Source organism: Pristiophorus japonicus, chromosome 9, assembly GCF_044704955.1.
Source record: "Pristiophorus japonicus isolate sPriJap1 chromosome 9, sPriJap1.hap1, whole genome shotgun sequence".
Lineage (NCBI taxonomy): Eukaryota > Metazoa > Chordata > Chondrichthyes > Pristiophoridae > Pristiophorus > Pristiophorus japonicus.
The window spans coordinates 223,490,627-223,518,417 of NC_091985.1; the positions used below are offsets into that span (position 1 = coordinate 223,490,627).

The 27,791-nt window shown below is 47.6% G+C and overlaps 1 protein-coding gene and 1 pseudogene across 1 annotated transcript in view; one reads left to right on the forward strand and one right to left on the reverse strand.

Annotated features, from left to right (window-relative positions):
* The window catches only part of LOC139273794 (zinc finger protein 850-like), a 76,375-nt gene that overhangs the window by 37,700 nt on the left and 10,884 nt on the right, over positions 1–27,791 (forward strand). The window lies entirely within an intron of this gene.
* On the reverse strand, positions 224–1,855 carry LOC139272897 (zinc finger protein 235-like; annotated as a pseudogene).

Below are 27,791 nucleotides of genomic sequence, written 5' to 3' on the forward strand. Positions count from 1 at the left end.
TTATCACATTGCTGTTTATGGGAGCCTGCTGTGTGCAAATTGGTTGCTGCATTTCCTCCATTACAACAGTGACTGCACTTAAAAAGCACTTGCTTGTCAAGTGCTTTGGCATGAAAAGCACTTTATAAATACAAGTCTTCCTTTAACAAAGGAGAAAAGGCTCAAAAATGGAACAGGATATCAATTAGTCTCCTCTTGGAGAAATCAAGGAATCGACTGTATGTTGGAAACAAAGCTGATTTATTTGAGAGTTGTTTGACAGAGGGTGCAGAAAAGATATACAAGAATGGTTCCAAGGCTGAGGGACTTCAGTCATGTGGATATACTGCAGAAGCTGGGGTTGTTCTCCTTACAGCAGAGAAGATTGAGAGGAGATTTGATAGAGGTGTTCAAGATCATGAGGGGTATAGACAGAGTGGATCCAGAGGACAAAAGGTGATTGGCAAAAGAACCAAAGGTGACATTAGGAAAAAAAATTTTACACAGCGAGTGGTTAGGATCTGGAATGCACTCCTGAAAGGGTGGGAGGCAGACTCAATTGTCGCTTTCAAAAGGGAATTGGATAAGTACCTGAAGGAAAAAATTCACAGGGTTACGGGGCAAGGGCGGGGGAGTGGGACTAGCTGAGGTGTTCTTGCAGAGAGCCTGCACGGGCTTGATGGGTCGAAAGCTGTAACCATTCTATGATTCTAAGCTTTCCAGAAAATTAAACTCCAGCCCAGTTATAGGGATTAATTACATCAGTGGCAACAAACCCCAACTGTCCAAGTGAACACGGTTCAGTCCTGGATGTGATTAACAGCAGAATCCACACCTGCAGTGTGAACTCGCTGGTGTCTCAGTAGGTGGGACGACTGAATGAATCCCTTCCCACACTCAGAGCAGGTGAACGGCATCTCTGCAGTGTGAGTGCGTTGGTGTGCCAGCAGGTTGAATGAACGAGTGAATCTCTTCCCACACTCAGAACAGGTGAACGGCCTCTCCCCAGTGTGAGTGCGTTGGTGTGTCATCAGATCCTTTCTGCTTTTAAAGTTCTTCTCACAGTCAGGACATTTAAACGGTCTCTTATTGGTGTGAACAAGTTGGTGTTCAGTGAGCTGGGATGAACGAGTGCATGCCTTCCCACACACAGAACAGGTAAAATGTTTCTCCCCAGTGTGAACAGGTTGGTGTGCAGTGAGCTGGCATGAACGAGCGAATTCCATACCACACATGGAACAGGTGAACGGCCTTTCCCCGGTGTGAACTCGCTGGTGTTCAGTGAGGATGGATGAACGAGCGAATCCCTTCCCACACACAGGGCAGATGAACGGCCTCTCCCCGCTGTGAACTCGCTGGTGTCTCAGCTGATGAGATGATTTAACAAACCCTTTCCCACATATGGAGCAGATGAATGGTCTCTCCCCAGTATGAACTCGCTGGTGTTCAGTGAGGCGTGAAGAACAAGTGAATCCCTTCCCACACACGGAGCAGATGAATGGTTTCTCCCCAGTGTGAACTCGCTGGTGCTCAGTGAGGTTGGATGACTGCCTGAACCTCTTCTCAAGCAAATGAACGGCCTCTCCCCAGTGTGAACTCGTTGGTGTTGATTTAGTTCACGAGAGGTTTTAAAGCTGTTCCCACAGTCAGAGCATTTAAAAGGTCTCTCATTCGTGTGAACTCGCTGGTGTGATAGAAGGTGAGCTGAACGAATGAATCCCTTCCCACACACAGGGCAGGTGAACGGCCTCTCCCCGGTGTGACGACGTCGATGAGTTTCCAGCTCAGAGGGGCAAATGAATCCCTTCCCACAATCTCCGCATTCCCATGGTTTCTCCGTGATGTGGGTGTCCTTGTGTCTCTCCAGGTTGTACAATCAGTTGAAGCCTCATCCACACACACACACATGTACGGTTTCTCCCCGTTGTGAATGGTGCGATGTTTCTCCTTCCACTTTAAAAGGCCGATGATATCCAGCTCCTGATGAATGGAGTGACTCTGTCAGATCTGACATATTTGGTTGGGTTTTCCGTCTGCAAATGCTCCCCTTCTAATATCCTGTAAAAGGATTTTACAAAAGTCAGCACTGGAAGTGCAGGATAGAAATTGAAGACAGACAATTCTCATTTCTATGGCACAGTCTTTCCCCTCTATTGTTCCCCCAAAGCTGTAAATCCCTGTCCCGCACACTCTCCCTCCTCGCTGTGCTGAAATCCAAACCCATCGCACCATCTCCAATATTTCTTTACCCTCCCCCCTCCACCGTTTGCTCCCTCCCTCTGCTCTGGTTGGGTTCAGTTCTACACCCGCTGTGTGGAAAGTGAGAATAAAATCAATGAGGCATTAATGTTTTTCTCCTGGGTACTGGGACCCTGAAGCCCCGCCCACTCTCTGCTCCTGTACGAAAATGGCCGCGCAGTCGCAATAATCCGGGCTTGTCACCGGGGAAAAGCCTTTGCGAATATGGCCGCACAGCCGCCCTGAACGTCCCTGTCCAAGATGGCGGCCAGTGAACCCGGGCGCTCGGGCCTATCTCCGCGGTGCAAACACGGGCCTGCGGGCTCTTATTCGGAGCCTGTCCGCTCATATTCGGTGCCTCTATGCTCTTATTCAGTGCCTGAGGCTTTCGCGACCTGTTTATGAAGCTTCCCAGCGTATCCGGCTGTCCAATTCCTCCGCTCAGACCACAATCTCCCGGCGCCTCGCAGAACCGTATCTTCTGTCACAAACCATCTTCACCACTGGCACTGCGCATGCCCAGAGCACAGACCGGCCGCGCGCCTGCGTACTGGGCTCCTGTAGTCATTGATAGGCCACTTTGAGCCTCGCGGGGGTTTCTGGGTAAACATCCTTCCATTCATTGAAAGCCCCAGGTGGTGAAGATAACATTTATTTTGTGTCAGCCGATTGAAATTGTTTTTTTTCACTACCTGTAGGGGGTCACACCAAGTTGCTCCAGTGTTAGCAGATGGGAACAGAAATCTTTAAAGCAAGTGCCCTCGTATACCACAAATATGAAATAAATAGTAATAACTATTTACACACAAATCATAAAGTGATTGTGAGGATCAATTATCACCTCTTTAACCTGCGGTGCCCACCGGTCACGAAAGTTATCAAGCCTTCCACATGGACACCACATGGTCCCTCTCCATAGCCAGCCGGGCAAGACCGTGGAAGCGAGGTAGGCAGCCAGTGTGACCTCCCAATGGGCCTGCTCATCTTGGACTTGCAAATTTTATGTTTTTGCCAGACACAAGAGCAGGTCCAGGAGAAGATCCTCTGACTTACTCATCCGACATCTCCACTCCATCACCCTCCACATCGGGCAATCGAAGAATAGGGGCATGGTGCTGAAGTGTAACCAAAACTTGAGGAGCAGCCGCAGCAGGGGCTGAAAAATCGATCACTGAATATATACATAGCCCATGGACTCCTCTCCCCACAAAAATCCACATCTGGCCTTGGAGCCCGGAAAGGGGAGTTATGCTGGAACTGTATACAACACTAGTTTGGCCACAGCTGGATTACTGTGTGCAGTTCTGGTCAGCACATTACAGGAAGTATGTGATTGCACTAGAAAGGGTTCTGAGAAGAGGCTGTTTCCAGGATCGGAAAACTTTAGCTATGAGGAAGGATTGGGTAGGCTGGGGTTGTTTTCCTTGGAACAGAGGAGGCCGAGGAGAGATTTAATTGAGGTGTATAAAATTATGAGGGGCCTAGATACAGTGGATAGGAAGGACATTTCCCTTAGCTGAAGGGTCAATAACCAGGGCTATAGATTTAAAGTATATGGTAAAAGGATTAGAGGGGAAATAAGGAAACATTTCTTTCCCTGGAGGGTGAGAGTCTGGAACTCACTGCCTGAAAGGGTGGTAGAGGCAGAAACCCTCATCACATTTAAATAGTTCTTGATGTGCACGTGAAGAGCCGCAACCTGCAGGGCTACGGGCCTAGTGCTGGAAGGTGGGCATAGGCTGTTTAGCTCTTTTTCGACTGGCATGGACATTATGGGCCGAATGGCCTCCTCTGTCATAATTTTTCTATGATTCTATGAAAAATGATTGCACATGACTGCTCCGTGTAACAGTCTCCGCCCTAGACCCCAGTGGTGCAGGGGAGGACTCGCGCGTAGAAAGCCCCCATTGGGGAACCCAGCCTCGGTCGGAAGATAACCCACCAGTCTGATTTTTCAATAAACAAACTTAATAAATAAATTATACAAAGACCGGAGTGCCAGGGTCCTCAGCCATGGTGCTGATACATTTCCGTTACTAACTCGCATCTCAGGACACACCGTGTCTGAGTTCATTGCTAAATATATTCTAACTGTTTTGTAACTTGAGTTCTGGCCTCATTCTGAGGGAAATTTACGAGGTCTCATTTTGTTTGTGTGTCCCACTGGAGAGGCTGTTAATGGCTTTAATAAACTGGCAACAAGTTTTTTTTAATTTTGGAGGTGAAAAACACTATTAGTGATGCCTCAAAACACATGGGACAGAGAAATCCAGTTCACAGTGCCCCTGCCACAGCACTCAGTATCCACCCTCTCTACCATTGGTACTGTTTCTGCAGTAATTATGGTCTATAAGATGACGCAAGTCAGACCATGTGGAGTCAAGGGCCAGTTAGTAGAATGGATGGAAAGATGACTACTAAACGGAAATCAGAGGATATGAGCTAAGTGAAGTTTCTCAGACTGGCAGGAAGTGAGAAGTGATGTCCCACAGGGATCCGTGCCAGGACCACTGTTGTTCACCATTATATAGACTCAGAAATTGTGGCATGTTTTCCAAATTTGCAGAGGATACCAAGATGGCCCATGTGGAGACCAAGTTCTGCCTTCACACTGAGGACAACCACCATCATATTGTGTGGCACTACCACTGTGCCATATGGAATAGACTAATAATTGACCTAGCAGCTCAAAACTGGGCAGCCATAAGGTGCTCTGGGCTATCCACAGCTGCAGAATTGTATTCCAACACAATCTGCAAGCTCATGGCCTGGCATATTCTTACTCCTTCATTACCATCAAGCAAGCTGACCAACCTCCGTTCAATGAGGAGTGTAGAAGAGCATGCTGGGAGCAGCACTAGGTGTACCTAAAAATGAGCTACCAAACTGGAGAAGCTACAACACAGGACTACCTGCCTGTTAACCAGCATAAGCAGCATGCTATGGTCAGAGCTAAGTGATCCCACAACCAATGGATCAGATCACAGCTCTGCAGTCCTGCCACATCCAGTTATGAATGGTGGTGGACAATTAAACAACTAACAGAAGGAGGCGTCTCCATGAACATTTCCATCCTCAATGATGGCAGAGCCCAGCACCTAAGTGCAAAAGAAAGGCTGAAGCATTCATAACTATCTTCAGCCAGAAATGTTGAGTGTATGATCCTTCTCTACTTCCTCTGAAGTCAACAACAACAACTTGCATTTATATAGCTCCTTTAACATAGTAAAGTATTCCCAGGCTCTTCACAAGAGTCTTATCAAAAAAGATTTGACACAGAGCCACATAAAGAGATGTTAGGTCAGGTAGCCTAGAGCATGCTCAAAGTGTCTAAACTGAGACATTTAGGAAGGGTGGAAGTTGTGAGGCTGGCCAGGAGAACACTGGAATAGTTAAGTCTGGAGGCAACAAAGGCATGGATGAGGGTTTCAGCAGCAGATGAGTTGAGGCAGGGGCGAAGCAGGGTGATATTACGGAGGTGAAAGGATGTCTCAGCTGATCTACTGCTGAAACCCACAACCATTCCTTTGTTACATCCACACTTCAGTATTCCAATGTTCTCCTGCCACCTTCAAAGATTTGTATACATACACCCCAGGTCTCTCTGTTCCTGCATCCCTTTCAAAATTGTACCATTTCATTCATATTGCCTCTCTTTATTTTTCCTACCAAAATATATCACTTCACACTTCTCTGCATTAAATTCCATCTGCCACGTGGCTGCCCATTTCATCAGTCTGTCTATTATCACCTGAAGTCTTTTACTACTCTCCTCCAAGTTTTGTGTCATCTGCAAACGATGAAATGATGCCCTGTATACCCAAATCCAGCCCAAAAAGAGCAGTGGTCCTAACGACCGCTGGAAAACACCACTGGATACTTACCTCCAGTCTGAAAAACAACCATTCACCACTACTCTCTGCTTTCTGTCCCTTACCCAATTATGTACACATGCTGCCACTGTCCCATTAATCCCATAGGCTTTAATTTTGCTAACAATTCTATTATGTGGTGCTTTGTCAAGTGCTTTTTGTAAGTCATCTGCACAACATCAACCGCACTACCATCATCAACCCTCCCCATTACTTCATCAAAAACCTCGGTCAAGTTACTCAAACATGATCTGCCTTTAACAAATCTGTGCTGACTTCCAGTTATTAGCCCATAGTTTCCCAAATGCCAATGAATTTTGACCCAGATTATTGTTTCTAGAAGTTTCCCTATCACCGACGTTAGGCTCACTGATCTGTAGTTTCCAGGTTTATCTCTCGCCCCTTTTTTAAACAGGGGTGTAACATTTGCAGTCCTGCAGTCCTCTGGCACCACGCCGATATCCAAGGAGGATTGGAAGATTGTGGCTAGAGCCTCCGCAATTTTCATCCTTACTTCCCTCAGTAATGTAGGGTCATGTAACCTTTCTACTTTGAGGATTGCCAACCTTTTAAGCACTTCCTCTTCATCGATTTTTGTCCTATCCAATATCACTACTGCCTCCTTCTTTACTGCTACATTGGTAGCATCCTCTTCTCTAGTGAAGACAGCTGTAACAGACTCATTTAATACCTCAGCCATGCCCTCTGCCTGCACAAGATCTCCTTTTTGGTCCCTAATCAACCCAACCCTTCCTTCGACCACCCTTTTACTAGTTATGTGTTTATAAAAGACTTTTCGGTTCCCCTTTATGTTGGCTGCTAATCTATTTTCATACTCTCTCTTTGACCCTCTTATTCCATATTTTAGATCTCCTCTGTACTTTCTATATTCAGCTTGATTCCCCACTGTATCTGAACCTTGCATTTGTCAAATGGCTCCTTTTTTGTCATTTTAACCTCTATACGTTTAGTCATTCAGGGAGCTCTGGCTTTGGATGCCCGTCCTTTCCCCGAATAGAAATGTGTCTCCTCTGTCCCCGAACCATCTCCTCTTTGAAAGCCTCCCATTGTTCACTTGCTGTTTTGCCTCCCATCCACCTGGGCCAGATCCTTTTTCATTCTAGCTCACTGCATAATGGGAACGGTAACATAGTGGTAACATCACTGGGCTGGTAATCCTGAGGCTGAGACTAATAATCCAGAGATGTGAGTTCAAATCCCACCATGGCAGCTGGGGAATTTAAATTCAATTAATTAAATAAATCTAGAATAAAAAGCTACTATCAGTAATGGAACTACTGGATTGTTGTAAAAACCCATCTGGCTCACTGATGTTTATCAGAGAAGGAAATCTGATGCCCTTATCTGGTCTGGCCTATATGTGACTCCAGATCCCACAGCAATGTGGTTGACTCTGAAATATCACTCAGTTGTAACACACTACGACAAAGTTGTTGGGGGGGGGGGGGGGGTTTTATTTCTCGGACTTGCTGGATCGCCGCCGTTTCTTGCTACTCTCTGTTTTCCAGAGATTCCCGACTTTATTTTATTATTTTAAATGTAATTTTTGTGCGACTATATCCGGGCCTCGGGCCCTGGGTCAGGGTGTGCGGGGGGCTGGGGGTTAGTGCGGTTTTCGGGATGGTGTCTCGGGTCAATCGGTGGTTTGTGTGTTCGGGCCTAGTGCCGATGATGAGCCTCGGGCTGGATTTCTGTGTGGCCCGGGAGGGAGGCGGGTTGGAGCGGAGGTCCTGTTGTTCCCGGGGAAGGGAATCAGTCTCCGGGTTTTTTAGGTTGATTTTAAGTCGCTGTTACGTTCTTTGGGGAGACTGAGTTTTGTACTTTGGTGGTGTGATTGTCTGATTTTGATTTTTGGATTTTTAATTTAATTGTTTAATAACAACAAATGACCTTGTTTTAACTGTTTGGGTGAGGGTTGTGTTTATGAATGATGGGGCGGGGGGTTTAGGACGCACTTTGCTCTTGTTTTTCGATGTATTTTTGTCTGTGTACACTCCGGTACCACGGCAATAATGCCCTGTTGTGGGGCAAGGGGACAGAGACATCAGGCCCGGCGGCACACACTGACATTGATTGTAACTAATGGGACAGGAGCACCGTGGGTCCGAAATCTGAGAGAGTGAGAGAGAAATCCACCAGGGAGGGGGAGGAAAGGTCCGGGGGGATTTATACTCACTCCATGATCCGTGTGGTTGTGGTCTGTAGGCCTCACCTTTCACCCTGACTGGGGCTTCACCACAGGCCGGGGAAAGCAGGGGGGGTTCAAGGGTCAGAGGCTATTAGAATGAAAAACGTACAGTGAGAGGTTATGGAGGGTTTAGAGCTCCTCACCTTCCACTAGGTCAGTCAAAACGAGAAGGACTGTGAGCAGGGACAAGAACTATTTAAAGCTCCTGCTTCTCTCAGTGATGTGGTGTTACTTGTTTGTTTTGTCTGGTCTTATGGTTCTTATTTCTCCTTCTGATGTGCTCGAAGGACCAAATGGCCTACTCCTGCACCTATTTTCTATGTTTTTGTCGTCTGTTGTCCTACCTGTTTGTTAGGTGAAAATGTAGAGGCCCCCGTCCTCTTTTTGTTCTGTTAGTATGTGATGCCACACCGAGTTGAATACCCGTGGTTTGGGGTGGGGATTTTTTGTGGGAGGGGTCTAATGTTTTATTTTCCTACTGGTTTGTTTGTTTCTTTTCTGCCTTATATCTCCTTTTCCCTTACTTTCCATAAATTTTTGTTTGTTCATTTAAATAATAAAAAAAATTATACTTTTTTTTTGTTTGATTATTGTTTAGGGTTTGGTTCTGTTATATTCTTATTACTGTCTTAGCTTTTCTATCTGTTTTTATATTTTGTGCTAGTTTACTTTCATAGTCTACCTTCCCTTTCTTAATCATTTTTTTAGTCATTCTTTGCTGGTTTTTTAAAGCATTCCAATCTTCTGTCCTCCCACTAGTTTTGGCCACTTTGTATGCCCTTGTTTTTATTTCGATACCGTCCTTTATTTCTTTATTTAACCACAGATGGCTATTTTTTCTTTTACACCCTTTCCTCCTCACTGGAATATATTTTTCTTGAGAGTTATGAACTAGCTCCTTAAATGTATGCCACTGTTCATCAACCGTCCTACACTTTAATCTATTTTTCCAGTCCACTTTAGGCAACTCTGCCCTCATACCTTTTGTAGTCTCCTTTATTTAAGCTTCGTACGCTGGTTTGAGATCCAACTTTCTCGTCCTCCATCTGAATTTGAAATTCAACTATGCCATGGTCACTCATTCCAAGGGGATCCTTTACTAGGAGATTGTTTATTAATCCTGTCTCATTACACAGGACTAGATCTAAGATAGCCAGCCCCCTGGTTGGTTCCGTTACATATTGCTCAAGGAACCCGTCCCTTATGCACTCAATGAACTCTTCCTCAAGGCTACCCTGACCAATTTGATTTGTCCAATCAATACGGAGGTTAAAATCACCCATGGTCATTGCTGTTCTCTTTTTACAAGCACCCACTATTTTTAGGTTTACACTCCGACCAACAGAGTTGCTACTGTTAGGAGGCCTATAGACTACGCCCACCAGTGACTTTTTTCCCTTATTATTCCTTATCTCCACCCAAACTGTTTCAACATCCTGATCATTTGAGCCAATGTTGTCTCTCACTATTGCAGTGATTCCATCCTTTATCAACGCAGCTATTTTGTTTCCCTGGAGTTCCTATTATGAGCTTCAGAAACTTTGGTGCCAAGTGGACCAGGTGTTTAAAGATTTCCCTCTTTCCATGTTGCTGTTAGTTAAAGGTTTCCCTCTCATTATGCACCTTTAGTAGTTAAACAAAATCCTTCCTGTTCGTAGTGAGTCACATTCTGCACTGGGGGAGACGGCTGGTGACTTCAACCTTAAATACTCCTCCTCTTGTTCAAATCCCTCCAAGGCCTCACCTCTCCCTATCTCTGTAACCTCCTCCAGTCCGCCAACCCTCTTAATAAGGAGAAACAATTTTCAGTGTCAGAAGGATCGGGTAACCAGAGTGGAGTTGAGAGAGAAGATCAGCCATGATCTTACTGAATGGTGGAGCAGGCTCGAGGGGCTGTATGGCCTACTCCTGCTCCAATTTCTTGTGTTTTTAAAGGGTAATGGAAATGCAGAACTCGATGTTTCCCATATAACTGAGGCTGGGGGCCAATTGAACAGGCTCAAGGGGCCGAATGGCCTATTCCTCTTTCTATGTTCCTACTTACAGTGATGACTTTTGTAAACAGCTTTTACAGGGGTTTAGAAGGGGAGGATACGCCGAGGGAATTAAACCTGGGCCCCTCCTGTTACTATGACTCAATCACACTGGTCAGTGCCTGTACCCACTGAGCCATTGGGAGGAGGGGAGGGTCCAGTGATCCTGCTGGAAAATGCACATGTGAGGCCTCAGGTGAAGGCAATGGAATAGCCTGTCGACACTCACTGTCGAGGTTCACACATGGAGATTGGGCACATGGGTCACATATTGGAGAGAAACTGGTGAGTGTAGAACTGAACCCAGCCAGAGCCAGCACCTTCAGGGGAGGGAAACCAGTGAGTGTAGAACTGACCCTAGCCAGAGTCAGACATTAGTGAACCAGTTGGATTTTTACGACAATCCGGCCGCTTTCAAGGTCACTTTGTTATAATGCCGGCCCCACAAATTAGCAGATTCATTAAGTTCAAATTACTAACTTGCCTCTTTGTGGGTTCTTTTTCACACTGCCTTTTTCCTGTTTTAAATTAATTTTACAGGGTATTAGAAGGAGAGGATTTGCAGACCGGAAACTCAAATCGCAGACCGCATCAAGATCTGACAACGTCACTCGATTCATCGGGACCTGAATATCATCGGCCTCTCAATATGGAAGCAAAAAGCACCGTTGACAGTGGGAGAAAGTGTACACGTGTTCTGTGTGTGGACGAGGCTTCAGCCGAATCTCTGGCCTATCGAGACACAAATGCAGTCACACTGGGGAGAGGCCATTCACCTGCTCAGAGTGTGGGAAGGGATTCACTCGTCCATCCCACCTTCTGATACACCAGCGAGTTCACACTGGGGAGAGGACGTTCACCTGCTCCGAGTGTGGGAAGGGATTCGCTCGTTCATCCCACCTTCTGATACACTAGCGAGTTCACACTGGGGAGAGGCCGTTCACCTGCTCCGAGTGTGGGAAGGGATTCATTCAGTCATCCGAGGACCTGCCGAAGGTCGGCCCGGAGGGCGCCGAAAATCTGGAAGCTCCGCTAAGCCTGGCGGAGCTGACCGGTGCCCTCGCCCGGCTCTCGAGGGGAAAATCCCCGGGGCTGGACGGGCTGACCGTGGAGTTCCACAGGGCGTTCTGGGACGTCCTGGGGGGCGACTACGCGCGGGTCCTGGGGGAAAGTCTGGCGACCGGGGAGATGCCCCTCTCTTGGCGCAGGGCAGTCATCGTCCTGCTGCCTAAGAAGGGCGATCTCCGCCTCCTTAAGAACTGGCGCCCGGTCTCCCTCCTCAGCACGGACTACAAAATCTTCGCCAGGGCGATGTCTGCTCGCCTTGGTGCCGTGCTGGACCACATGATCCACCCCGACCAGTCATACACGGTCCCGGGCCGGACAATCCACGACAACATCCATCTGGTCCGGGACCTCATCCATTGCTCCCAGGAGGCTGGTCTGTCGGTCGCCTTCCTATCCCTCGACCAAGAGAAGGCGTTCGACAGGGTGGATCACGACTATCTGCTCGGAACTCTGCGCGCTTTCGGGTTCGGGACGCATTTCGTCGCCCGGATCCGACTTTTGTACGCCGCCGCGGAGTGTCTGATTAAGGTTAACGGGTCCTTGACGGCGCCCCTTCGCTTTAGGAGAGGGGTGCGCCAGGGATGCCCCATGTCCGGCCAGTTATACGCCGTTTGCGTGGAGCCTTTCCTGCGCCTCTTGCGGACGAGGTTGACGGGACTGGCTCTGCAGGGGCCGGGCGTGGAGGTCGTCCTCTCGGCTTACGCCGATGACGTGCTCCTCGCGGTAGAGGATCCCGCTGACCTGCGGAGGATGCGTGAGTGCCAGGAGATTTACTCGGCCGCGTCCTCCGCCAGGATCAACTGGGAGAAATGTTCCGGACTCCTGGTGGGTCAGTGGCGGGTGGACTCCCTGCCGGAGGAGCTCAGGCCTTTTGCCTGGAGCACGACCCATCTCCTCTATCTGGGAGTCTACCTTAGCCCCGACGAGGAAGCCTGGCCGGCGAACTGGCAGGAGCTGGAGGCCAAGGTCGCCGCTCGCCTAGGGCGCTGGACAGGACTGCTCCGAGTGCTGTCCTACAGGGGTCGAGCGCTAGTCATAAACCAGCTGGTGGCCGCAATGCTGTGGTACCGGCTGGTCACTTTGACCCCTCCCGCTGCGTTTGTCGCCAAGATACAGAAGAAGCTGGTGGACTTCTTCTGGAACAACAGGAAGCACTGGGTCTCTGTCGCGGTCTTGAGTCTCCCGCTTGAGGAGGGCGGTCAGTCGTTGGTGTGCGTCAGCGCCCAGCTCGCGACTTTCCGTCTTCAGACCCTGCAGAGATACCTTTACGTCGAGCCCCCTCCTAGGTGGTGTGCTCTGGCGAGGTATTTCTTCCGCCAGCAGCTCGACCTCAATTATGACACGCAGCTCCTGTTTGTGAACTTGGGGGGTGCCAGGACCGCCCTCCGGGAGCTGCCTGTCTTTTACAGGGAACTCATCAGGGTCTGGAACAAAGTCTCCACCAAGCGCAGCTCTCCGCCGGCTGGAGTGGCGGCCGTCCTGCAGGAACCGCTGCTCGGGAATCCGTACCTCCACGGCCGAGGCTTCATGTGGCGGTCGGAAGAGAGGGCTGTGGCTGGTGAGGTGACCAGGGTCAGGGACCTGCTCGATGGCGGAGGAGCAGGCTGGATGGCGCCAGTCACGCTGGCGCGGCGCCTAAATTCTGCCAACGTCCGCCGCGCGGCCGATGCCATCGAGTCGCTAAAAACAGCTCTGGGCCCTGACTCCGTTAGGTGTATCGAGGAGGCTCAAGCACGTGGGGAGATCCCGTCCGAACTGACCCCCGTCCGGACGGAATTCCTCATCGGCGCCAAACCCCGGAACCTCCCTCGGGGGCCGGCGCCTCACAACTTGAGCCGCCTCCGGGAAATCCCCTCCGTGCCTTTCAGTTCCGCGCGGAGGGGTTTCCTGTACGGGCTGCTCCTGCACACCCTCAACTTTGCCATCCTCGCCGGCCGTCCGGACACGCCATGGCGTACCATCTTGCCGTCCGGAGGAGGCGGGGGTCCCCGATGGAGGGCACTCTACGCAGGGGTCCTCCCACTATTCATCGGGGACTTGGCCTGGAGGGTGGTGCACGGAGCAGTGCCGTGCAACAAATTTTTAAGCCGGTTCACGGACTCCCAGGCCGCCTGCAATTTCTGCGGTCTGGAGGAGTCCGTGTTCCATGTTTTTATTGAATGCACGAGGTTGCAGCCCCTGTTCCACTATTTGAAGGGGCTGCTCCTGAAATTCTGGCTGCACTTCAGTCCCACTCTCCTGATCTTTGGGCACCCTGTGCGGAGGGGAGCGGGTAGGTCCGAAGGCCTCCTCGTAGGACTGCTCCTGGGCACGGCCAAGGGTGCCATCAGCCGGTCCAGGCAGCGGGCGGTCGAGGGGGTCGTTCAACCTGACTGCCTGCCTCTCTTCCGCTCTTACATCCGGTCCAGGGTGTCCTTGGAGATGGAGCACGCGGTGTCCACCGGTACGCTCGCGGCCTTCCGCGAGAGGTGGGCACCGGAGGGACTGGAGTGCATCATCACGCCCGGCAACCAAATTTTAATTTGATTTTACGTTTTAAAGTTTAATTTGTTTTAATTGCCGGTGCTTTTAGTGTCCCCCTTCCCTTTTATAGGGGGCACTGGGGAAAATTGTTATTTTAGTGCCCAAAAAAAAAACCAAAAAAAAAAGAAAAACACAAAAAAAAAACCAAAAAAAAAAAAGGGGGGAAAAAAAAGGGCCTTGAAAATGTCTGGAGTGTCACCCAGGTCGGGTGGCACCGTTTATTGTTTTTATGTTTTCACAGGTGAACTCAAAAGAGTTTCATTCAGTCATCCGACCTTCTGATACACCAACGAGTTCACACTGGGGAGAGGCTGTTCACCTGCTCTGAGTGTGGGAAGGGATTCACTCGTTCCTCCATCCTGCTGACACACCAGCTAGCTCACAAGTGACTGCAGGGGATGGACTCTGCTGTTATTGCTGCTGTTAATCACATCCAGCACTGAACCATGTTCATTCTGACCATTGGGGTTTGTTTCTGCTGATGGTAATAACCCTATAACTGGGCTGGAATTTAATATTCTGGAAGAATGGGAAATAAATCAGCTTTGCTTTAAACACATTGCTGTGGATTTTTGTCTTTCCCACCTGAGTGTTTAGCATCACCTGGCTGGAGCTCAGAGAGGATCGTACGGCGGGAACAGAACTTCAACCTGGACACAGTCCTTCAGGGAGAGGGGCAAACGGCACTTTGGTCTTTCTCGTCTGTCTGCACTGACAGCAAAGTCGCCGTGCAGGTTAATCTTGAGCTGTGTAAGAAATGTGTCCCAGCGCTCTCTTCCATGGTTCAGATTCCTGGGCATGGAACAGAAGGCTCCTTTAGAAATGAACCCCAGTGCTTTGTTTGCTTTTTAAAATGACCGTATTAACCCGCGTCGCTACTTTTAGTTATTTGTGTGTCTGTACCCTTTGATCCCTTTGCCCCTCTTCCCCATTTAGACTCTTATTTTCCAAATAGAATGTGGCCTCCTTATTCTTCCTACCAAAGCGCATCACCTCACACTGATCTATACTGAAATTCATTTGCCAATTACACACGCATTCTGCAAACTTATTAATGTCTTGCATTTTGACGCAGTCTTCCTCAGTATTAGAAACATAGAAACATAGAAAATAGGTGCAGGAGCAGGCCATTCAGCCCTTCTAGCCTGCACCGCCATTCAATGAGTTCATGGCTGAACATGAAACTTCAGTACCCCCTTCCTGCTTTCTCGCCATACCCCTTGATCCCCCGAGTAGTAAGGACTTCATCTAACTCCCTTTTGAATATATTTAGTGAATTGGCCCCAACCACTTTCTGTGGCAGAGAATTCCACAGGTTCACCACTCTCTGGGTGAAGAAGTCTCTCCTCATCTCGGTCCTAAATGGCTTACCCCTTATCCTTAGACTGTGACCCCTGGTTCTGGACCTCCCCAACATTGGGAACATTCTTCCTGCATCTAACCTGTCTAAACCCGTCAGAATTTTAAACGTTTCTATGAGGTCCCCTCTCATTCTTCTGAACTCCAGTGAATACAACTCAGTTGATCCAGTCTTTCTTGATAGGTCAGTCCCACCTTCCCGGGAATCAGTCTGGTGAATCTTCACTGCACTCCCTCAATAGCAAGAATGTCCTTCCTCAAGTTAGGAGACCAAAACTGGACACAATACTCCAGGTGTGGCCTCACCAAGGCCCTGTACAACTGTAGCAACACCTCCCTGCCCCTGTACTCAAATCCCCTCGCTATGAAGGCCAACATGCCATTTGCTTTCTTAACCGCCTGCTGTACCTGCATGCCAACCTTCAATGACTGATGTACCATGACACCCAGGTCTCATTGCACCTTCCCTTTTCCTAATCTGTCACCATTCAGATAATAGTCTGTCTCTCTGTTTTTACCACCAAAGTGGATAACCTCACATTTATCCACATTATACTTCATCTGCCATGCATTTGCCCACTCACCTAACCTATCCAAGTCACTCTGCAGCCTCATAGCATCCTCCTCGCAGCTCACACTGCCACCCAACTTAGTGTCATCCGCAAATTTGGAGATACTACATTTAATCCCCTCGTCTAAATCATTAATGTACAATGTAAACAGCTGGGACCCCAGCACAGAACCTTGCGGTACCCCACTAGTCACTGCCTGCCATTCTGAAAAGTACCCATTTACTCCTACTCTTTGCTTCCTGTCTGACAACCAGTTCTCAATCCACGTCAGCACACTACCCCCAATCCCATGTGCTTTAACTTTGCACATTAATCTCTTGTGTGGGACCTTGTCGAAAGCCTTCTGAAAGTCCAAATATACCACATCAACTGGTTCTCCTTTGTCCATTTTACTGGAAACATCCTCAAAAAATTCCAGAAGATTTGTCAAGCATGATTTCCCCTTCACAAATCCATGCTGACTTGGACCTATCATGTCACCATTTTCCAAATGCGCTGCTATGACATCCTTAATAATTGATTCCATCATTTTACCCACTACTGAGGTCAGGCTGACCGGTCTATAATTACCTGTTTTCTCTCTCCCTCCCTCCTTTTTTTAAAAGTGGGGTTACATTGGCTACCCTCCACTCGATAGGAACTGATCCAGAGTCAATGGAATGTTGGAAAATGACTGTCAATGCATCCGCTATTTCCAAGGCCACCTCCTTAAGTACTCTGGGATGCAGTCCATCAGGCCCTGGGGATTTATCGGCCTTCAATCCCATCAATTTCCCCAACACAATTTCCCGACCAATAAAGATTTCCCTCAGTTCCTCCTCCCTACTAGACCCTCTGACCCCTTTTATATCCGGAAGGTTGATTGTGTCCTCCTTAGTGAATAATGAACCAAAGTACTTGTTCAATTGGTCTGCCATTTCTTTGTTCCCCGTTATGACTTCCCCTGATTCTGACTGCAGGGGACCTACGTTTGTCTTTACTAACCTTTTTCTCTTTACATATCTACAGAAACTTTTGCAATCCACCTTAATGTTCCCTGCAAGCTTCTTCTCGTACTCCATTTTCCCTGCCCTAATCAAACCCTTTGTCCTCCTCTGCTGAGTTCTAAATTTCTCCCAGTCCCCAGGTTCGCTGCTATTTCTGGCCAATTTGTATGCCACTTCCTTGGCTTTAATACTATCCCTGATTTCCCTTGATAGCCACGGTTGAGCCACCTTCCCTTTTTTATTTTTACGCCAGACAGGAATTTACAATTGTTGTAATTCATCCATGCGGTCTCTAAATGTCTGCCATTGCCCATCCACAGTCAACCCCTTAAGTATCATTCGCCAATCTATCCTAGCCAATTCACGCCTCATACCTTCAAAGTTACCCTTCTTTAAGTTCTGGACCATGTTCTCTGAATTAACTGTATCATTCTCCATCCTAATGCAGAATTCCACTATATTATGGTCACTCTTCCCCAAGGGGCCTCGCACAACGAGATTGCTAATTAATCCTCTCTCATTACATAACACCCAGTCTCAGATGGCCTCCCCCCTAGTTGGTTCCTCGACATATTGGTCTAGAAAACCATCCCTTATGCACTCCAGGAAATCCTCCTCCACCGTATTGCTTCCAATTTGGTTAGCCCAATCTATGTGCATATTAAAGTCACCCATTATAACTGCTGCACCCTTATTGCATGCACCCCTAATTTCCTGTTTGATGCCCTCCCCAACATCACTACAACTGTTTGGAGGTCTGTACACAACTCCCACTAACGTTTTTTGCCCTTTGGTGTTCTGCAACTCTACCCATATAGATTCCACATCATCCAAGCTAATGTCCTTCCTAACTATTGCATTAATCTCCTCTTTAACCAGCAATGCTACCCCACTTCCTTTTCCTTTTATTCTATCCTTCCTGAATGTTGAATACCCCTGGATGTTGAGTTCCCAGCCCTGATCATCCTGGAGCCACGTCTCCGTAATCCCAATCACATCATATTTGTTAACATCTATTTGCACAGTTAATTCATCCACCTTATTGCGGATACTCCTTGCATTACGACACAAAGCCTTCAGGCTTGTTTTTTTAACACCCTTTGTCCTTTTAGAATTCTGCCGCACAGTGGCCCTTCCTGTTCCCCACCCTGGGCCTCTCCGCCCCCCACCCCCCTCCCCCCCATCTCCCCTCCGTCTCCTGCCTCTGCCTCCCTTTTGTCTCTCTCTGTCTCCCTGCATTGGTTCTCATCCCCCTGCCATATTAGTTTAACTCCTCCCCAACAGCACTAGCAAACATTGGTTCCGGTCCTGCCCAGGTGCAGACCGTCCGGTTTGTACTGGTCCCACTTCCCCCAGAACCGGTTCCAATGCCCCAGAAATTTGAATCCCTCCCTGCTGCACCACTGCTCAAGCCACGTATTCATCTGCGCTATCCTACGATTCCTACTCTGACTAGCACGTGGCACTGGTAGCAATCCCGAGATTACTACTTTTGAGGTCCTACTTTTTAATTTAGCTCTACCTCCCAATTTGTGTCATCTAAAAATTTGGAAATTGTACTTCTGATTCCCGAGTCCAAATCCTTTATGTAAATGGCGAACAACAGTGGTCCCAACACCGATCCCTGTGGATCACCATCTCCCACCTATTGCCAGAACAGTGATCCCAGCACAAATCCCTGGGGAACACCACCTCCCACCTATTGCCAGAACACTGGTCTCAGCACTGATCCCTGTGGAACACCACTTCCCACCTATTGCCAGAACAGTGGTCCCAGCACCGATCCTTGTGGAACACCATCTCTCACCTATTGCCAGAATAGTGGTCCCAGCACCGATCCCTGTGGAACACCACCTCCCACCCTTTGCCAGTCTGAGTAGCTACTCTTAACCCCACTCTCTCTTTCTGTTTTGTAACCAGCTTGCTATCCACAACAATATGTAAGATCTACAAAGTGACTAAGGTCAGGCTGTGTGGAGTGAAGGGCCAGGCAGCAGAATGGATGGAAAGATGGCTGCAAAACAGGAATTATTTGTTGGAGTTGAGGGCAGTTTGTTGCCATATTTCCATCCATTCTGTTACCTGACCTTTGACTCCTCACGACCTGACCGTGGGCATTTTGTAAGACGGTACATACTGCAGACACAGTGCACTAGTGGTGAGAGGGGGTGGAAATTGAGTCCTGTGGCAGGGTCATTGATGAAGTGGATTTCGCTGAGTTTGCAGGCAGCGCTAGTGGCATTTTTCACCACTTTCCAGTTTTAAAAATAATCTTATTGCCAGTTTATTAAAGCCATTAAAAGCCTCTCCAATAGGTCGTACAATAAAATGAGGCCTCATAGCTTTCCATCAGAGTTAGAATCACAGTTAGAAAGCATTTAGTGACTGAGCCAGACTGGGCCGGGCCTAAGGTGCGAGTTAGTGATAGAAAGGTGGCGGCCAGTGCACTTGACTCCAGGATGAGAACCCAGGCACTCATGTCTCTGTGACATTGGTTGATTAATTTTGTTCATTGCCTAGTCTCAATCACAATGGTGGGTCATCTTGCTGTCGAGTGGAGGCGGGGATCCCCAGTGGAGGGCTCTCCATGCAGGGTACATAAAAACATGACAGATAGGAGCCGGAGTAGGTCATTTGGCCCTTCGGGTCTGCTCCGCCATTCAAGAAGATCATGGTTGATCTTCTACCTAAACTCCATCTTCCTTTACTATCCCCATAGCCCTTAATTCCCAAAAAATGATCGCCTTCTTTCTTGAATCTACTCAACGGCTGAGCAGCTACAGCTCTCTGGAGTAGAGATTTCCAAACATTCACCACCCTCTGAGTGAGGAAATTTCTCCTCATCTCTGTCCTAAATGTCTGACCCCTTATTCTGCAGCGTGGATGAGCACGCAAATCGATTTCTGCACACAGAGCAGGTGAACGGCCTCTCTCCAGTATGAACTCACTGGTGTGTCAGCAGCGTGGATGAGCAAGCAAATCCCTTCCAACACATGGGGCAGGTGAACGGCCTCCCCCAGTGTGAGTGCATTGGTGTGTCAGCAGTGTGGATGAGTAAGCGAATCCCTTCCCACACATGGGGCAGGTAAATGGCCTCCCCCAGTGTGAGTGTATTGGTGTGCAATGAGGGTGAATGACTGAACTGTTTCTCATCAGTGTGAACTCGCTGGTGTTGAATCAGATCCACAGAGCTTTAAAAGCAGTTCGCACCGTCGGATTATTTAAAAGATCTCTCATCAGTGTGAACCTATTGGTGTTTCAGAAGGTGTGATGAATTAGTGAATCCCTTCCCACACACGGAGCAGGTGAACAGCTTCCCCCCAGTGTGCCTGTAGTGATGAGTTTCCAGCTCAGACGGGTAACTGAATTCCTTCCCACAGTCCGCACATTCCCGCGGTTTCTCTGTGGTGCGGGTGTCCTTGTGTCTCTCCAGGTTGGATGATCAGTTGAAGCCTCGTCCGCAGAAAGAACACCTGTACGGTTTTGCCCCGCTGTGAATGGTGCAATGTTTTTTCAGGCTGTGTAACTGGTTAAAGCTCTTTCCACAGTCAGTGCACTGGAACACTCTCACTCGGGTGTGTGTGTCTCGGTGCTTTTCCAGTCACACTGATGTTTGAAATCTGTTCCCACTGACAGAACAGACAAACATTTCTCCTTCCACATTCAAAGGCCGATGATATTCAGGTGGTGATGAAGCGAGTGACTCTGTCAGATCTTGACTATATGTTTGGTTTGAGTTTCTCATCTGCAAATCCTCCCCTTCTAATACCCTGTAAAAGAAGTTTACAAAAATCATCACTAAGTACAGGATAGAAATTCAGAAGAGACAATTCTAGTTTAAATGGAACATTATTTCCTCTCGTTTCCGCCAAAGCTGTAAATCCCCGTCCCTCACACTCACCCTCCTCCCTGTGCTAAAGTCCAAATCCATTGCACCATCTGCAATGTTTTCCCTTTTGGTCGACTTCTCTCCTCCCATGAAGGTGCTGACTCTGTCTGGGTTCAGTTCTACACTCACTGGTTCCCCTCCCTCTCCTCCCCTGAAGGTGCTGACTCTGGCTGTGTTCAGTTCTACACTCACTGGTTCCCCTCCCTTGAAGGTGCTGACTCTGGCTGTGTTCAGTTCTACACTCACTGGTTCCCCTCCCCTGAAGGTGCTGACTCTGGCTGGGTTCAATCCCACACTCACTGGTTCCCCACCTTTTGTGAAATGCTTTGGGCACTTAATTAAACATATACCCAGCAGAAGAACATTAATCTAATGGGAGATCACTGACACATGAGCAGCCAGCATGGGAGCCTCCTGAGAGTCCGGTCCCATTACAGCTTGTATTTACAGGAGCTGGGACAAGGAAAGAGTCCCATTCAAATGACTGGTACATTTGTTAACTAAAATAGTAATTTTGCCTTAATCTACAAACGCTCCCTAACCAGTCCCCATTTCTCCATTTACAGACGCTCCCGAACCAGTCCCCATTTCTCCTCCATTTACAGACACTCCCTGACCAGTCCCCATTTCTCCTCCATTTACAGACACTCCCTGACCAGTCCCCATTTCTCCATTTACAGACGCTCTCTGACCAGTCCCCATTTCTCCTCCATTTACAGACACTCCCTGACCAGTCCCCATTTCTCCGTTTACAGACGTTCTCTGACCAGTCCCCATTTCTCCTCCATTTACAGACACTCCCTGACCAGTCCCCATTTCTCCTCCATTTACAGACACTCCCTGACCAGTCCCCATTTCTCCATTTACAGACGCTCTCTGACCAGTCCCCATTTCTCCTCCATTTACAGACACTCCCTGACCAGTCCCCATTTCTCCTCCATTTACAGACACTCCCTGACCAGTCCCCATTTCTCCATTTACAGACGTTCTCTGACCAGTCCCCATTTCTCCTCCATTTACAGACACTCCCTGACCAGTCCCCATTTCTCCGTTTACAGACGTTCTCTGACCAGTCCCCATTTCTCCTCCATTTACAGACACTCCCTGACCAGTCCCCATTTCTCCGTTTACAGACGTTCTCTGACCAGTCCCCATTTCTCCTCCATTTACAGACACTCCCTGACCAGTCCCCATTTCTCCATTTACAGATGTTCTCTGACCAGTCCCCATTTCTCCTCCATTTACAGACACTCCCTGACCAGTCCCCATTTCTCCATTTACAGACGTTCTCTGACCAGTCCCCATTTCTCCTCCATTTACAGACACTCCCTGACCAGTCCCCATTTCTCCGTTTACAGACGTTCTCTGACCAGTCCCCATTTCTCCTCCATTTACAGACACTCCCTGACCAGTCCCCATTTCTCCATTTACAGATGTTCTCTGACCAGTCCCCATTTCTCCTCCATTTACAGACACTCCTTGACCAGTCCCCATTTCTCCTCCATTTACAGATGCTCCTTGTCCAGTCCCCATTACTCCTCCCTTTACAGACACTCCCTGACTGGTCTTCATTTGTCCTCTAATTACAGAAGTTCCCTGACCAGTCCCCATTTCTCCTCCATTTACAGACGCTCCCTGACTCGCTGGGGATTTCCTGGCACTTCCTGGTTGTCCCGGAGTTTGTGTCTGAATCTGGCGGGTAGTTGTGGGGAGGTGGATAATGCGGAGTGTTGTCTCTCGGGCCTGGGCCCACACACGGTGTGTGTGAAGACCCCCCCAGGGGTTAGGAAAAGCGGGGGCGGGGCCACAGCTAGTAATCAGCTGGTCCTCCAACCAATCAGAGTGTCCGAGGGGCGGGGCTTGCGGCACCAGTGGGCGGGGCTGAGCCCGGATCTCCCTGATTGGCTGAAACTCTGCCCCATTGTTAAAGCTGATTTCTTTCAAACTCCAGGAGTAAACTGGACCTTTCTGTTGTGGCTTTAAACAGATGGAACCCTGAAGGGTGGAGCAAACATTGCAACATTTGTTTGTGAAATGTATTTATTCAGGACAGACAGCAGGGATTCAGGAAATAACACAATGCAGTGAGAAAGGAAATGCAGTGGATGTTGTGTAGATGGATTGTCAAAAGGTGTTTGATAAGGTGCTGGACAAGAGGCTTGTTGATCAAATTAAGGCTCATGGTATTAAAGGGAGTGGGGCTGAGTGGAGAGGAAGTTGGGTAAAGGGCAGAAAACAGAGAGTAGTGGTTAATGGATGTTCTGACTGGAGGGATGTAAACAGTGGTGTCCCCAGGGTCAGTGTTGGGACCAATGCTCTTCTCAATACGGAGAAATAATCTGGGCTTGGGTGTATGGGGCATACGATCAAAATCTCCAGGGAACACCAAAAAGGGCCCATGGCCAACTGTGAAGAGGACTTTAAGTGCCTTCATTGTCAATACACAGGTTAGTAATTGGGGCAGGTAGATGTGAAATGAAATTTAATGCAGAGAAATGTGCTGTGATAGATTTTGGGAGGAAATGTACATTAAATGGTAAAACTTTCAATGGAGTAGAGGAGCAGAGAGATTTAGGGTTGTAAGATTCTAGATAATTCCTTATCTTATTAAGGATTGAGAGTCTAGTGTTCGAACACAAGAACATAAGAAATAGGAGCAGGAGTAGGCCATCTGGCTCCTCGAGCCTGCTCCACCATTCAATAAGATCATGGCTGATCTGATCCTGGCCTCAACTCCACTTCCCTGCCCTCTCCCCATAATCCTTGACTCTCTTAATCTTTGAAAACTCTGTCTATCTCCACCTTAAATATATTCAATGATTATTATTAGCAATTTTAATATCTTAAGAAATATAATTTGACCAGATTCTCTGTGCTCTACCACAACTGATGTCCTAGGGGTAACATTTGCTAATGCAGTTCGGGGGTGTTTAAACTAATATGGCAGGTGGATGGGAACCTACGCAGCGAGACAAGGTAAAGTAATATGGAGTCAGAAACAGATGGCAGAAAGGTAAAAAGCAATAGTGGAAGGCCGAGTAAACAAAGGCAAGAAACAAAAAGGGCCACACTACATCATAATTCTAAAAGGACAAAGGATGTTAAAAAAACAAGCCTGAAGGCTTTGTGTCTTAATGCAAGGAGTATCCATAATCAGGTGGATAAATTAACTGTGCAAATAGATGTTAACAGATATGATCAGATTGGGATTACAGAGACGTGGCTCCAGGATGATCAGGGCTGGGAACTCAACATCCAAGGGTATAAAAACATTCAGGAAAGATAGAATAAAATGAAAAGGAGGTGGGGTTAAAGAGGAGATTAATGAAATAGTTAGGAAGGACATTAGCTTGGATGATGTGGAATCTATATGGGTAGAGCTGCTGAACACCAAAGGGCAAAAAACGTTAGTGGGAGTTGTGTACAGACCTCCAAACAGTAGTAGTGATGTTGGGGAGGGCATCAAACAGGAAATTAGGGGTGCATGCAATAAAGGTGCAGCAGTTATCATGGGTGACTTTAATATGAATATAGATTGGGCTAACCAAACTGTAAGCAATACAGTGGGAGGAGGATTTCCTGGAGTGCATAAGGGATGGTTTTCTAAACCAATATGTCGAGGAACCAACTAGGGGAGAGGCCATTTTAGACTGGGTGTTGTGTAATGAGAGAGGATTAATTAGCAATCTCGTTGTGCGAGACCCCTTGGGGAAGAGTGACCATAATATGGTGGAATTCTACATTAGGATGGAGAATGAAACAGTTAATTCAGAGACCATGGTCCAGAACTTAAAGAAGGGTAACTTTGAAGGTATGAGGCGTGAATTGGCTAGGATAGATTGGCGAATGATACTTAAAGGGTTGACAGTGGATGGGCAATGGCAGACATTTAGAGACCGCATGGATGAACTACAACAATTGTACATCCCTGTCTGGCGTAAAAATAAAAAAGGGAAGGTGGCTCAACCGTGGCTATCAAGGGAAATCAGGGCTAGTATTAAAGCGAAGGAAGTGGCATACAAATTGGCCAGAAATAGCAGCGAACCCGGGGACTGGGAGAAATTTAGAACTCAGAGAAGGACAAAGGGTTTGATTAGGGCAGGGAAAATAGAGTAGGAGAGGAAGCTTGCAGGGAACATTAAGACGGACTGCAAAAGCTTCTATAGATATGTAAAGAGAAAAAGGTTAGTAAAGACAAACGTAGGTCCCCTGCAGTCAGAATCAGGGGAAGTCATAACGGGGAACAAAGAAATGGCGGACCAATTGAACAAGTACTTTGGTTCGGTATTCACTAAGGAGGACACAAACAACCTTCTGAATATAAAAGGGGTCAGAGGTTCTAGGTTCAGAAGGAGGAACTGAGGGAAATCCTTATTAATCGGGAAATTGTGTTGGGGAAATTGATGGGATTGAAGGCCAATAAATCCCCAGGGCTTGATAGTCTGCATCCCAGAGTACTTAAGGAAGTGGCCTTGGAAATAGCGGATGCATTGACAGTCATTTTCCAACATTCCATAGACTCTGGATCAGTTCCTATGGAGTGGAGAGTAGCAAATGTAACCCCATTTTTTTAAAAAAGGAGGGAGAGAGAAAACGGAATTATAGACCGGTCAGCCTGACATCGGTAGTAGGTAAAATGATGGAATCAATTGTTAAGGATGTCATAGCAGCGCATTTGGAAAGAGCTGACATGATAGGTCCAAGTCAGCATGGATTTGTGAAAGGGAAATCATGCTTGACAAATCTTCTGGAATTTTTTGAGGGTGTTTCCAGTAGAGTGGACAAGGGAGAACCAGTTGATGTGGTGTATTTGGACTTTCAGAAGACTTTCGACAAGATCCCACACAAGAGATTAATGTGCAAAGTTAAAGCACATGGGGTTGGGGGTAGTGTGTTGACGTGGATTGAGAACTGGTTGGCAGACAGGAAGCAAAGAGTAGGAGTAAATAGGTACTTTTCAGAATGGCAGGCAGTGACTAGTGGGGTACCGCAAGGTTCTGTGCTCGGTCCCCAACTGTTTACACTGTACATTAATGATTTAGACGAGGGGATTAAATGTAGTATCTCCAAATTTGCAGATGACACTAAGTTGGGTGGCAGTGTGAGCTGTGAGGATGCTATGAGGCTGCAGAGTGACTTGGATAGGTTAGGTGAGTGGGCAAATGCATGGCAGATGAAGTATAATGTGGATAAATGTGAGGTTATCCATTTTGGTGGTAAAAACAGAGAGACAGACTATTATCTGAATGGTGACAGATTAGGAAAAGGGGAGGTGCAACGAGACCTGGGTGTCATGGTACATCAGTCATTGAAGGTTGGCATGCAGGTACAGTAGGCGGGTAAGAAAGCAAATAGCATGTTGGCCTTCATGGCGAGGGGATTTGAGTACAGGGGCAGGGAGGTGTTACTATAGTTGTACAGGGCCTTGTTGAGGCCACACCTGGAGTATTGTGTACAGTTTTGGTCTCCTAACTTGAGGAAGGACATTCTTGCTATCGAGGGAGTGCAGCGAAGGTTCACCAGACTGATTCCTGGGATGGCGGGACTGACATATCAAGAAAGACTGGGCTTGTATTCACTGGAGTTCAGAAGAATGAGAGGGGATCTCAGAAACGTTTTAAATTCTGACGGGTTTAGACAGGTTAGATGCAGGAAGAATGTTCCCAATGTTGGGGAAGTCCAGAACCCGAGGTCACAGTCTAAGATAAGGGGTAAGCCTTTTAGGACCGAGATGAGGAGAAACTTCTTCACCCAGAGAGTGGTGAACCTGTGGAATTCTCTACCACAGAAAGTTGTTGAGGCCAATTCACTAAATATATTCAAAAAGGAGTTAGATGTAGTCCTTACTACTTGGGGGATCAAGGGGTATGGCGAGAAAGCAGGAATGGGGTACTGAAGTTGCATGTTCAGCCATGAATTCAGTGAATGGTGGTGCAGGCTCGAAGTGCCGAATGGCCTACTCCTGCACCTATTTTCTATATCTATGTTTCTATCAGAGTAAACATGCAAGTCCCGTGTGTCCACAGTAAATGACACGAGGTCAGCCTACTGGATGGAACCTCGGGTGCCCTGAGCTTGATCTCCGGTGTATCCAGTCCCGACTGCCACCTTACATCAGTCTCCCCTCACTTTTATACCCTGCAGTGATCCACCTCTGGCACCAGACTCTTCTTTGTCTTCGCTGATGGGTTTTGGCAGGAAGCTGGGAAAAGACAGCTGGAATTTCTCTAATCTGTGATTTACAAGGACACTTTCCCTGGTTCACAGCAGTTACTTTTCTTCAGTAATTTTCTCATTATCCCTAAACTCCCCTGCCTGCTGTTAGTTGTTATTTTTTAGTTTCACAATTATCGGTATAAACATCACACATTATAATCTAATCTATTGTGTTACTCACTCTGGTTTGAGCTTACATTGTGGTTACTAACAGACAAACCCTGTTCTTTCCCCTGATCTGGTTACAGATTCCAACAGTGGGTTCAGTGAATGGAATGTCTTATCAGTGTTGCCATGGCGACCTGTCTGCAGTGAATCGATTGTTTGACTTTCTAACTCAGACTAAACTTCTCTTTCCCATGATACACATTATATCAGCCAATTTATGTCAATGTGTTTTAGCCATGTTATGTTAATATCTCTAAAACCTACAAGGGGATCAGATACACAAATCTTTAAAAGTACGAGGGACAAGTTGATAAAGTGGTTTAAAAAGCACATGGGATCCTAGGTTTTATAAATAGGGATGTGGAGTACAAAAGGGCAGAGGTCATGTAAACCTGTACAAATCATTGGTTAGGCTGCAGTTCGAATATTGTGTCAGGCTTTAGGGCATCTTACACCAGGAAGGATGTCAAGGCCATGGAGAGGGTGCAGAGAGATTCACTGAGATGATACCAGGGACAAGAGCCTTTAGTTATCAGGGGAGATTGGAGAAACTGGGACTCTTTTCATTAGAACAAAGGGGAATTGGAGATCTGAGGGAGGTGTTCAAAATTTGATCAGGTAAATGAGGATAAACTATTTCCACCAGTCGGTGAGTCAGTAACTCGAGGGCATCAAATTC